Below are 14,781 nucleotides of genomic sequence, written 5' to 3' on the forward strand. Positions count from 1 at the left end.
TTATAAATAGTCTGCTTCTTTTTAAGCCAGACAACATTTAAGTCTTCAATTTTTAATTTCTTTTTTAAGAAATTTTAAGGATTTTAAAATTTTAAGAAATAAATAAAAGATAAGCTAAATTTATTTTTTTTATAGTAATCCGAATTCTCAATTTCATAGATGAAAGATTTACTAAATTTAAAATGCTAATCCATATAACAATTCAATTTATCCATATAATTATATTTATTATGTATATAAAATTTTGAATCAATCTGATATTTTTATTATCATTTTTATAAGGAATATTATTTGATATATTGCGTCTAGTGAAATTTTTAGATTCCACAAGCACGGTTAAATGATTAACAAATGTCCTATCTATAGAGGTATAGTAAAATATTAAAAACGAGACATATAACAATTTTTTAATATTACTTGTGAAATAAAAAAAAGTATACTGCTAATGTATCGATATATCATATTTGATTGAGTGTGAAATAATATTTGTATGTTTTTTAAATTTGATGATGTGATATTATTTTATTGGTACCTAAAAATTATATTTTAAGATCATCCTAATATTAATCATTTGCTTATTTAATTACATATTTTTAATGTTTTTCAAAGCTCAACATGCACGGTATACTAACATAAAATACAATAATTATATTGTTAAAATATTAATACAAAAAATTATGTACTCGCTTAAAATATTTTTTATATTTTTCCACAGTTTATATTTTAATTTGATTGCTATATATATTTAGAAATAAATTCTAAAAATATTTGGAGTTTGTTTTTATTGTTTTATAATTCAATAAACATATATTTTTTAGATTTTTGTTATAATTATTTTAGTTATTTATTCACAACATCAGGAACATTGTTTTTTTTTTTAATTTTATTTTAATTTGAAAAAGGTTTTGAATAAAATTGATAAAAATAACCTCTCCAGTTTCTCTCATTTTCGAAATTGATTAGAAATATTCAAAGCAATTTAATCTCTGTTAATTTCGAAAATGAGCAATTAAGGACAATTAAGCACGACATTAATGTATTTCATCAATTGTAAATAATTTTGATTGGTATATTAACAAATTTAGCCTTCCACGTTTATATATTTTGTCATTTTGGCCTCAATTCTAAAATGTTCAACAAATTCAGCCTCAAGATTTACACATTTGCACAAAATATTGCGAGATAAGTTTGTTAAATTAATACCAAATTGACAAAATGTGTAAACTTTAAAGACTATGTAGTGGGCTAAAATTGCTCGGGCCCACTAGAAACTCAAACAGACAATAAATAAATAAATAAATATATATATTAATAACCCAACAAATTTTATAAACAATCCTTTTTTACAGTCCAAAACCTAAAACTAAATACAATACCCAATCCCCAAATACCATTAAAACCCTAAACCAATGCCCAATCCCCAAATTAACCCAAGGCCCAAAACTACATTGGCCCAAATGGCCCAAAAATTTTTGGAAAGGAAACCCTAAGCAGATCCACCTTGCGCCACAGCCCTCACTAGCAGCCTGGCCACTCCAGGCCTCCGTACGCCCCAACGTCCAGCAGCCATGCCACAGTCCTCGTACTCCAGCATTCAAATCGCCAAACATTGGGCATCACCTTCGTTTTAGAATGTTTTCCAAAAGCGAGTGAAAACCTAAAGGAATATTCGATTGTTTTGACTAAACGATAAATCACAAAACCCAGCACGATAGGGCATGATTCCTGAACCGTCAAAAATCGAGTATTGCCTTGGTTTTAAAGGATTTTTAGAAGAGCCGAGTGAAATTTTGAAGGGATATTTGATTATTTTAAACAATCGGGAAATTTCTACCCAACACGTTAGGGCACGATCCCGTGAATTGCCAAATATCACATATCGCCTTCGTTTTAGGGATTTTAAAAGACATGAGCGAAATTTTAAAGTGATATTCGATTATTTTGAGCAAATGCGAAATTGCAACCCAACACGTTAGGGCAAGATTCCGCGAATTGCCAAACATCAAATCTCATCTTCGTTTAAGGGATTTTAAAAGATATGAATGAAATTTCGAAGGGAAATTCGATTATTTTGAGCAAATGCGAAATTACAACTCAACACGTTAGGGCACGATTCCGCGAATTGCCAAACATCAAATTTCGTCTTCGTTTTGGAGAATTTTTGGATGAATACTTAAAAACATATTAATTCGATTTGAAATAAGATGACATTAATCGTAAAAAATTGGGTTTTAGAACTACATTTCAAAAATCAAAAGGAAAACGATAATATGAAGTAATGGGTATGTACGAGATGTGATCAACTAACGTACTAATAATTAAAAATAGCTAACCTAAAAGTGTAATCCGATCGCAATAATACATGGAGAATGATTACTATGAGACAATGAATGAATGAATAATGCCACGATAACATACATGAGAAATAAAATGATTAATGTTAGATATACAAACAGGATGCAAATCAAAGATATAATATGTTATAAAACTATTTTAAAATGAAGATGAATAGATAGACACTTGAAATGCATCCGATCACACCAAAACAAAAGATCGGTGGTGACTCCATGCATTTGTTTTTCAAAAGTCGATCTCCCCCTTTTCATTAAATTCAAAATTTTTAAATCAAAAAATGGTTTCGACAGGCTAAATTTATTATTATACCAATTAAAATCATATACAATTTATGGAAAATATTAACGTCTTCTTGGCGCGAATATTAGCAAGAATTGATTGAAACTTTAGTATGAGTTTGTAAATGATTAATTATCTTTAATTATTTTCTTTTAAAATTATTAGAAATTAAATTACTAATTATTAGGAATTAAATTACTTTAAATTTTTTTTAAAATAATTAATTTGTTCAATTTTAAAATTTCGAGAAATGTTTTTTACCAATATAACTTAAAAGAGAGAGAAAAACAAATTCCTAATTGCCAAACATCAAAACCAAAATGACATAAAAATTCTTACGGTTTCAAATGGCATAAAATCACATCTAATCGTTTATGTGTTGAAATTATTTTTTTATTATAGTACAATGAATTGAAATATATTTTCATTAAGGTCCAAAGATATTTAAAAGAAGACATAATGATTTATTTGGCCCTCCAACAAAAATAATATTTATTATTTTAGTCTTCCATTTAATTTTTTTGTCTTTTATAGTTATTGAAATTGCATTGTTTGTCAAATCACTACGAAATGGATGAAAAAAATTTGAAAAAAATTAAGGTTTGTTAACTTTGTTGATACAGTATGCATGTATATGCCACATGTCAAGTTAGTAATTAACTATTTAAAATTATATATTTTTATATATTTTTTGTTATACTTTTTTAATAATGCTAATAATTTATTTTTTTTATTTTTAAATATTAAAAACTAATTAATTGTTGACATAGCATTTATGCGATAGTCCACGCGTATGCCACATCAGCAAAGTTAACATGTAACAGCCTAATTTTTAGTGGTGTCGAAAACAGTGATTTAGGAATCACTAAATCCGACAAGTAAGTTTGAAAATTTAATAAATTAATAATTATGGGTCAAGTGTGAATTTAGAAGAATTTTTGAATTAGTAAATTTTGGGATTTAAAAAAAAAAATTTAATAGGTAAATTCGGTCTAAAACAAGGTATCGAGACTTATAATATTTTTATAAATATTTACGGAGTGTCATTGAGTTAATATTAAAGTTTCTTTAGAAAATTTTAACGTTTGGATAGTCAATTAATTAAAAAGGACTAAATTGAAAAAGGTGTAAAACTTGCTAAAATGATTAAATAGCTCCAGTGTTAAACGAGGGAGGACTTAAAAGGAAAATTAGCCTAAAGGGAATGGATGAGGCGGCATAAGCAAGAAAAAAATCTGAAATTAGATGAACTAAGGGTAAAATGGTAAATTTCACAAAATTAAACAAATAAATAGAAATTGAAAGAGATTTCTAGGCCATTCTTCTCATAATTTCGGCCAGACAGCCATGGAAGATAGCTTTTAAGCTGGTTTTACAGAATTTTACTGTATGTGAGTTTATTTCTTTCCCTTTTTCTTATATTTTTTGTATTTTTAAGACTTTTACAATTAGGTCCAACTATCTAATTCATTATTTTTTTTATTTTATGGGTGGCTTTAAAAGTTACCATGAATAAGTGATGTATGATTATGGTGAATTATTATGGAATTGAAGTTCTTATTTTATTATATGAAGATTTTATTAAGTGATTTTGATAGAAATTGATTTAAGGACCTAATTGTGAAAAAGTTGTGAATTAAGGTTTGGTACTGAAATTATGATTTTCAAAGGTTGTGGAGTAGCTTAGAATGAATAAATAAATTGTTAATTGAGCAAAATTAGCTCAATTGATGGGTTAATTGAGTAGGGACTAAATTATAAAAAAAACTATAAAAATTTAGGGTAAAAGTGTAATTTTGGAAATTAAAGGGTATAAACTGTAAATTAGAGTAAAATTGAAATGCATGCTAATAAATTAATGATTTTAAAATTATAGATCAAGAACCCGAAGTGAATCGTGGGAAAGAGAAAATAGCCGATTAGTCCCTGAACTTGTATGAATTTTGTGAATTTGCCCAGGTAAGTTCATATGGCTAAATTCAATGTTTTTTTATGAAAATTTCATGAATATTATGGTATATTATTGTATATGAAAGTTATAAAATTTTGGTAATTGTAAAATAATGATTAAGTATAAATTAGTTAGAACGGTGGATTTGAGTACTTTCGTTCAGTGGCTAAGATGATTGACGAAAAAAATCATGGTTGGACCATGGCAACATGTGATATGTGATTTCCATATAAGACCATAGTTGGGCTATGGCATCGGTGTGATATGAGCTTACGTATAAGACCATATGTGAGATATGGCATCGGTGTGATATGTGCTTATGTGTAAGACCATATCTAGGATATGGCATCAGTGTGATATGTGATCCGTGTAAGACCATGGCTGGGCTATGGCTTCGGTGTATGATATGTGACTATGTACAAGACCATCGTTTTACTAAGGCATTGTGATAACGAAGTACTCAATTCCGTAATCGTTCCTTAATTTGATTAAGAAAGGTAAATGATAAAGGGGCCCAAGAGATTAAAAGTTGGTTAATAAGTGACATTGAATTCAAGCAAGTGAACTTTTCACTAATTTTGTGATTAACAGAAGGAGTTAGTGAATTTAGATATTATATAATTGTTATAAGATTTTCGGTAAGAATTATTTTCTATGCCCATGAACTTACTAAGCTTTCATAAGCTTACTCTTGTGTGTTAAATGTTCTTTGTAGATTGACGTGAAGTTGGTGGATCGGATCAACATATCAGGGAAAACTATCCAGATTACTTCGGTAAATTTTATTGTGCATTTTAAGATTTATATGGTATGTATAGGCTTTAATTGAAAGGAAGTGAAGGTGTTATAAACTTAGTTATCAACATTTTTCATTAAAACAGTTTTGGACAGCAGCAGTAGTCCAACTTTGAAAAAGCACCAAAAATTGTGGAAATCGACTTGGAGGTTGAATAAAATATGAAATTAAATCCTATTGAGTCTATTTTCAAAAGAAACAAACAGGAACATCATCCGATTTCTGTATGAGGGGATAATTAATTTTTAGTAAAGAAATGTCGAAGCTGTCAAATAGCAGAACAGAGGTAAATTTGAAGAATAAATTGTAATTATTGGCTAATCCATAAATTCTAAAAATTTTATGGTAAGAAGATATGTGAGTCTAGTTTCAGGGAAAATTAGCGGATCTTATTTTGGAGTTCTGTAGCTACAGATATAAATAATTTAGTAACTACGACTCAAGTGGACAGTTTCGTTATGAACAGTAAATATCATGAATTATTTGAAAATGTTCTGAAATTTTCGGTAATGCTCCGTAACCCTATTCCAGTGTCGGATACGGGTTAGAGGTGTTACATAACAGACATTAACTTTTCTATTCATTTTGGGTTGATTTGATAAAAAGCGCAAATTCAAAGACTAAAAAAGACAAAAATTAAATAAAAAGTTAAAATGATTATTTCTTAAATTAGAGGGTCAAATAAATCATTATACCTAAAAAGAATTTACATATAGCATTTGCGTATGATGGACTCAAACTTGGGAGAAATAATTATATGAAATAGGGACTGCACGTCATCCTGTATTGCTTTTCAATTATTTTATGACAATTCGTCAAAATTTTCCATGTTATTAATACATAATTTTGGTAATTTTTTTTACCTTTAACCCGAACCTTGAACCATGAACTCTGAATATTGAACCAAAAAGCCAAGTTCATGGTTTAAGGTTCGGGGTTCAGGGTTCAGGTTAAAAAAATTTCTAAAATTATATATCAATGACATGAAAAAATTGTTGAAATATTATTAAATAATTGGAAAGGGATACAATAGAATGTGGCGCCGCTGTTTCATACAATTCTTTCTCTAAACTTAAATTACCAAAGACTTAAGACCTCAGTTGATACGAGTCACAAAAGCCCAAATTCTTGAAGGCGAGGCCCAATAAGCAAATTCCCAGCCCAATCAAGAAATCCATCCATACTTAGTTGAAAATCAGGCCAAATTGTCAAAGTGGCCCAAGTTGTAAAGTTTTATTTTTATTTTTATTTATTTATTTATTTATTTACTTAGTTTAAATTTTTATGTCAATATTCGGTCCAAGAGTCCCAGATAAAATGACCTTTGACCGAATTTCCATATTAAAATAATTAGGAGTTTTTTTTTATTTTAGTTTTCTAATTAGATTAGGACTAGTTATAAGGCCTATTTAAAGGCATGACTGTCCACCTTGTTAAACACTTATCATTATTATTAAAATTTCAGATTTGTTGAGAGCAGAATTTTCTTTAAGTTTTCTCCAAGATTTCTCTCTTGAGTTTTCTTTAGAAGTTGTTTTAACAATCTTGTGATTGTGGGAGCCATCTTCAACCTTCTTCTTGCCATTGATATTCTTTGGAGGGGAGATTAGAGCCGTTTGAAGGGAGTTGTGAGATCTTTCGAGATTTCAAGGCTTCTTAGGACTTATCTTTTAATTTCTTACTGTCAATTCTTTCTTTATTTCTACTTGTGCTGAATCATTATCTAATCTATTTTCTGTTCTTATTGTGTTTTCAGCCTTTTTCTATCTTAAGGAATCAGCCCAAAAATCCCCAATTTCTAGGGTTTTTCCATACTCTTTTTGGGTGAAATTAGATTGTCGAAATTTGGGGAAAACTATCTTGGTGTTCAATTGGGCAGAATCACAATCTCCTTGAGGGTTTCAATAACCCTAACACTTATTTCTATTCTCAATTTGATTCTTTGCTGATTTGGGGATTTTATTTCAGATCTGGAAATTCAAAGTTCTAATCTTTCAATTTTTCTATTTCGTTTCAGATCTAATTGTTTAGGGTTTTCGTAGGAGTTTCTCGTGACTTGGCAACTCGATCTTGGTCCGCGCGCAACCCCGTATCATTTGGTATCAGATTTTGGGCGTTTTGGGTGTTCTTGGTTGATTTCTAAACTGATCTCTATTTTTTAAATTACAAACAGCAGTTTTACCCAGAAAAATTTTCGAAAAAAAATTCATTTGAGTGGGTAAACGTTTTTTGATTGATCTGAAATTTTACATACATATTTTTGGCACTGTTATTGAATATACAAAAATATTTCCCGCAAAAAAATAAGTCGAAAAGTCAAAAAATTGGAAAAAGACGAAATCCAATAAAAAATTAAAAAAATATTCAGCGGGTTGAATTTGGTGCCCAAATTTTCCAGATCAAAAATTCAATATTTGAAGACATTCCAGATTTAATTTTGTGATTTTTTGAGATCGGGAACACCTCGAACGAAGTTGTCAAGTTACTCCGCAGTTTTTCGGGTTTTCTGTTTTCAACAATTTTTATTGATTCTTAGCTGTAGGTTTTCATTTGTTTGCTTTTTATTCTCCCTTTACAATATCTAACACCTTCTTGTTTTTTGTGTTAGTAGGATTTAAACGTGTGCCCAATTCTTCCTCGGTGCAACACGAATCAATTGGTGTCTCGTCAGTTTTTGGCATCCTAGTGCAAATTAGGATTCTTTGGTAGTTTGGTTCACACTCTCTAATTGGTTGATATAAACTCTGATAAAGAACTCACAAGATTGAATTCGACCTCATTGAGAATTTGATTTTTCTTTTTGAGTGATTAATGGTGAGGTTTGATAACTTTTATTTTTGAGTGTTGAGTGTTTATTTTTTACAGGTTTTGAAGATGTCTAAAGGTGATAATAATGATGCACTTATGAAAGTCCAACAACAATTAGACAGACATACTGCTGCAATCACACAAATAAATGCTACACTTCAAGCATTGAATACTACTTTGAATGAGGTACGAGTGAATCAAAAACATCAATATCGAGATCCAATTAAGGAAGATAGGGATAACCAACCCCAAAGGCGCGGCCCTCGACGTGTCACTAGAATGGATGATGATTTTCATGATCGTGGACAATCATCTTTGGCAAAACCAAGGAGCGAGCAGCAACGAGAACATCTCTTTCATACTCGCTGCCATGTACAAGGTAAGCTTTGTAGAGTTATTATTGATGGTGAAAGTTGCTCGAACATAGCCAGCACGACGATGGTGGAAAACCTTTGCTTAACCACTACCAAGCATCCACAACCTTATCAACTACAAGGGCTTAGCAACGAAGGCCAATTTAGGGTCACTCAACAAGTGCGCATCGCATTTTCTATCGGTAAGTATCAAGACGAAGTTGTGTGCGACGTAATGCCTATTCAAGCCTGCCATTTGTTGCTAGGAGAACCGTGGCAACTGGATCGAAAAGTCACTCACGATGGTCGTACCAATAGGTATTCCTTCAAGCATCAAGGAAAGAAACTTACCTTAGTGCCGCTCACTCCGGAACAAGTCCATGAGGACCAAATCAAACTGAGAAATTCTGTTAAAACAAGTGAGGAAAAAGAAAAAGAGAATGAAAAAGAGCAAAAAGAGATTGAGAGTGAAAAGGAATGTGAAACAGAAAAGAAATTTGAAAAAGAAGTTGAAGAAAGAAGAGAAAATGAGTTAGAAAAAGAAACAAAAGAAAAGACGAGGAAAGGCTAGTGAGGAATGTTTCCACTAACCAAGATATGAATTTTTCTTGTGTTGCTACTTTTCAGGTTCCTGAAAGATCGAAAGATAACTTTCAACTTCAATACCTCTCAAATGAAAGACGCTTTCATACGATCAACTTAGGCAAAGATGAAATCACACTACATGATCCCGAAGGTAAGCGAGGTAAGGAAATTTTAGAAACCGAGTCCATTGCAGATTTGAAAATTATTGATAAAACTTTTGGTGACTTAGTTCTTAAAATATCCCCTCATTTTGATCCGATTAATTGTTACTCTTCGATTGTGGTTGATAAAGTCATTACGAAAAGAAGCGTGATTTGTTATTCTCTTGATTTACCTTGTGTAAAATCCTCAAATTTGTCCAAATCTGTTTTCGAGAATAAGGTAACGAAATTTTCCAAATTTGTTTTCAATTTGTATTCGTGCCTTAAACAGTTTATGTGGTTGTACATGAAGTTTGAGTTCCATTTGACAAAGGTTAACTCAACAACGGAGATTCGACTACACTATGCCCCCGATGAGCGAAAGTTTGTTTTAAATGAAAAAGGTAAAATCAACCCTTATTCTTCTGCTTATCGAGGTAAGATGCTTGAAACCTTTGAAACACTTTTGTACTCCTCGGATAGTGATAAAGATCGTGTTGATGAACACTTAGATCGAAATGTGCTTGACTGTCCTATTTTATTTATTGATGATCTATCTGTTTTGATGATTGATAAAAAGATTCTTGTTTTTGATAATGCATGTGTGAGTGAATCTATAGACCGTCGATTAATGCATGGTATGATTATGCAACTCTGTGAACCATGTGAATCTTTTCAAATACCTACTTGTGACGATTATGTTTACCATTTGATTTATTACTCGCAATTTATTCATGGTTTGTGGGAACAATGTGAGACGACTGAATGCCTTAAAACATGTCCATCTTTGTTTCAAATATTTGACGAGGCAGTGGTGAGTAAATTAGATTGTTTGCATGGTAATCTGAATCTGTCCATTCACATACGTTATACCTGTTCTGTTATGCTTATGATTGGACTACAAGCTTGTTTCCGTTGCTATTTACTATCTCATGGCTATTCTTTTCAGTGGACTCAATTGCCATTAGTCCCGTTCGATAGAGGAAAGTCGAGTTCATTTGATTTTTCAGATTCGAGGACGAATCTTTTTGAGGAAGGGGGAATGATACGAGTCACAAAAGCCCAAATTCTTGAAGGCGAGGCCCAATAAGCAAATTCCCAGCCCAATCAAGAAATCCATCCATACTTAGTTGAAAATCAGGCCAAATTGTCAAAGTGGCCCAAGTTGTAAAGTTTTATTTTTATTTTTATTTATTTATTTATTTATTTACTTAGTTTAAATTTTTATGTCAATATTCGGTCCAAGAGTCCCAGATAAAATGACCTTTGACCGAATTTCCATATTAAAATAATTAGGAGTTTTTTTTTATTTTAGTTTTCTAATTAGATTAGGACTAGTTATAAGGCCTATTTAAAGGCATGACTGTCCACCTTGTTAAACACTTATCATTATTATTAAAATTTCAGATTTGTTGAGAGCAGAATTTTCTTTAAGTTTTCTCCAAGATTTCTCTCTTGAGTTTTCTTTAGAAGTTGTTTTAACAATCTTGTGATTGTGGGAGCCATCTTCAACCTTCTTCTTGCCATTGATATTCTTTGGAGGGGAGATTAGAGCCGTTTGAAGGGAGTTGTGAGATCTTTCGAGATTTCAAGGCTTCTTAGGACTTATCTTTTAATTTCTTACTGTCAATTCTTTCTTTATTTCTACTTGTGCTGAATCATTATCTAATCTATTTTCTGTTCTTATTGTGTTTTCAGCCTTTTTCTATCTTAAGGAATCAGCCCAAAAATCCCCAATTTCTAGGGTTTTTCCATACTCTTTTTGGGTGAAATTAGATTGTCGAAATTTGGGGAAAACTATCTTGGTGTTCAATTGGGCAGAATCACAATCTCCTTGAGGGTTTCAATAACCCTAACACTTATTTCTATTCTCAATTTGATTCTTTGCTGATTTGGGGATTTTATTTCAGATCTGGAAATTCAAAGTTCTAATCTTTCAATTTTTCTATTTCGTTTCAGATCTAATTGTTTAGGGTTTTCGTAGGAGTTTCTCGTGACTTGGCAACTCGATCTTGGTCCGCGCGCAACCCCGTATCATCAGTTCTTACTAATCACACTAAGGGTCCTTTTGGATAGGCGATGTGTTTACCTGCAGTTAGTGTAAAAATAACGACAGCGATGAAATTAGATATTGTAACGATATTATAACATGAGAAAAAAAAATCTAAATGCACCGCACTACAAATAAGTGCCCATTGAAAGAGGCACTAGTGGCAATTATACTAAAAATTACTGTATATTATTAAATTTTATTACTTTTATAATTTATACTAAAACTTGTACGCTCACAATGTGGATGAATATTTTTTTATATAAAAATTTTATATTTTAAAAATAATGATAGTTAAATGATATGTTTATATATAACTTTTATATTTTAAATTATAATAATTAGAAGAAAATGGTGTATAGAGGAGAAGTTGTATAATAGTAATAAGTAATTTTATGGATGCTTCATTTTTTATCAATGATATTTAAAAGTTATATTAACTACCAATAATATTTTTAATAATAAATAAATAAATAACCTTTATTAATATAGTTAACATTTTGTAAGTATTCCATTTTCATCCATATAATCTTTATTAATATTTTATTCATCCATTAACTTTTGTTTTTGGAAAATTAACAAATTTTATGTAAAAATGAAAATACATGAATTATGTAAAAATGAAAATGCAAGTTGCATGCAAAAAAAAAAAAATTGTCGGTATAAATTGTGGATGATAAATACAACATTTAGAAGGTGGTGAATGAAAATGAAACATCATGGATCACCAATGAAATTTAAATTTTATATAATAAATCTTTATATCCATATAAATTTTCTGAAACAGTTTCTCTTAATTTCTATTTACCATTGCTGAAGATCACACGATGTAAGATGTTGATTGACGTAATATTTCCACCACTTATGTAGTTTGGAACATTAACATGCGCATTTAACATGTGCATTGTTTACTTCATCTTTATTATATAAATTTTCTTAAGACGTTGATTGATGTAATCTTTCAACAACTCGTGAAGTTAGGACCACTACTAACTATCTATGTACAGGTTCAAAATAAAATTTTAAGCCCGTTTAATAGATTTAAGTTCGGCTTAGCCCGAATAAAAATATTAAATTTTGAGTTTAGTTTAATTTGTTCGTATTAATTTTTTTATATAATTCTTTTAAAAATATAATACATCAAAAATACTAAGAAAAATATTAATATAGGTGCAACTTAATAAGTAAATATATTTGAAATATTAGCAAAATTAACAATAAAACAAGAGTTTTACAATATTTAAATAATAATAACAAAATAATAGCAACACAATAGTGAAATGATATCAAAACAATGAGAAAACAACAAAAAACAATTAAAAGAATTTTCTTTTTGCAATTTTGGGCTAGGCCGAACCCGAGCAAAAAAAAAAACTTACTTGAGGCTTGACCTGTTTTCTAAATGGGTTTTTTTTTTGCTCAAGCCCATTTTTTAAACCTATATTTTTGTTCAAACCCTCCCACTTTTTAGCCGGGACAACCCATGGACAGGTCTAACCACTACTCTGTTATAATTAATTTTTTAATAATTAAGGTGTTTACGCAACATAGGTATAGTTAGATTGTAATTTTTATATGTGGCATTTGGTGGTATAAATTATAATTATATAAATATATAATATTTTTGAAAAAAATTAACTATTATAAAAAATCATCAACAATACTTAAGGAAATATTCTCTAAATAAGTAAAGCCTAAACCCTAAATCATAAAACCTAACTCTAAACAAGTAATAAAACTTAAAATTAGATCACTGCATGTAATATGTCAGTCTAAAAAGGTATTTGATAATAAATACTAACAAAATTAAAAAACAAATATCTTATACAATTTTTATTTAACTACTCTAGCATTTTATATTTGTTGGTTTATTCCCTCTTTAACATTAAATGTAGACTCATTTAATCGTTGGTTGGTCATTGATCAAATATAAATAATTAACAATAAACACTATTTTGAAGATATTTTTTTATCATTTTATATAAAATTTTCTCTAAAAAAATACATGCACATGATAGGGTTTAAACCCAATAAATCATAATATTCACCGTCTCACTTTTACCATTTTAACCAAAACCATGTTTAGGTTTTATATAAAATTTTAATAAATATAATACATAATTATTTTCACATGCATTGTGGATGTGCCATAATCTAGTTATATTTAAAAGGCTTACTTGTTAGAACCGTAAAACTCTTATATAAATTTAGAATCGTAAACCAATATCTGTCATGTTAGATCATAAAAAATAAATCAATAACCAAACTAAATATGGATTCGTATCTGAACCTATTGCTATCTTGAGATATTAAAATATCGTGGTTTTGATTTTCTAAATTAACACATAAGTATGTTATAGAATGGTGATTCTCTCTTTTCTTAAGATGATAGGATGTTAGAAAGCACTATAACAAAACATGTTTTTAACAGTATTTATTTGACCCTATATAAGTGCCGCTACAATAATAAGCGCCGCAAAAAATGCCGTTAAATTTCACAGCATTTGTGTGGAAAAAGGTCGATATAGAATATAATCTTTAGTGGCGTTTTCTCCACAAATGCCGCTATATGTATAATTCGGGATTATAATTCTAATATATAACTTTTACACATTAACTTTAATTTCTTATTAACGCATCATTAATTAAAAATTAGTTACTAAAGTATCTATCAATATTTTATTTAATAATTGAAGTTCAATAAATTTTAATTAAATTAAATTACTTTTAATTATACAAACATTTCAATAATAGCAAATAATATATAGATGTAATTATTTTTATTATGTATGTCATGCTCATATTTCTCATAACATTAATTAATTATGTCGAGTTTGTAATTTATAATAATTAATTTTACCTTTTTACAGTGAAGAATTAAAGATTAATTCGTTAAATGAAAAACAACAACAACGAATTGATTGTGAAAGTGTCGGTGTTATGTATTCTTAGTACCATCTAGGGAAGGTAAGTCCATATTTTGTCATTAATCAATGTTTGGTGCATAAATTTTTACATGTAATTCCATTTATTTCCGTCGATATTGATTTGCATCGGTATAATATCAGTCGATATAAAACTTTAATATTTTTAATTTTTAACATGTTTTGTTTTGATTATTTTTTATTTTTTATAGTTACATTAGAATTAAAATATCCTTAAAATTAAGTTATAAACCTTAACTAAAAATTTAAAATTTTATATAAATATACATGTGAAACAAATTAAACAAATGTTATACATCAAAATTAACGATACAATTAGATCTGTTCATAGACTAAGTTTCAATAGAACTTTTTAATTCTTTGATTAGCCCAAGCTAAAATTAAATTAAATATTTTTAAAATAATTTTATTGAAAATTAATTACAAATATATATGTATTTTTAAATAATAATATAGATTTTTGAGAAAAATTGAACCGAGCTTCAACTTAACAAAAATTTAAAAATCGAGTTTTAACTG

This window comes from Gossypium hirsutum, chromosome A12 (assembly GCF_007990345.1).
Source record: "Gossypium hirsutum isolate 1008001.06 chromosome A12, Gossypium_hirsutum_v2.1, whole genome shotgun sequence".
In the NCBI taxonomy this organism is placed as follows: Eukaryota; Viridiplantae; Streptophyta; class Magnoliopsida; order Malvales; family Malvaceae; genus Gossypium; species Gossypium hirsutum.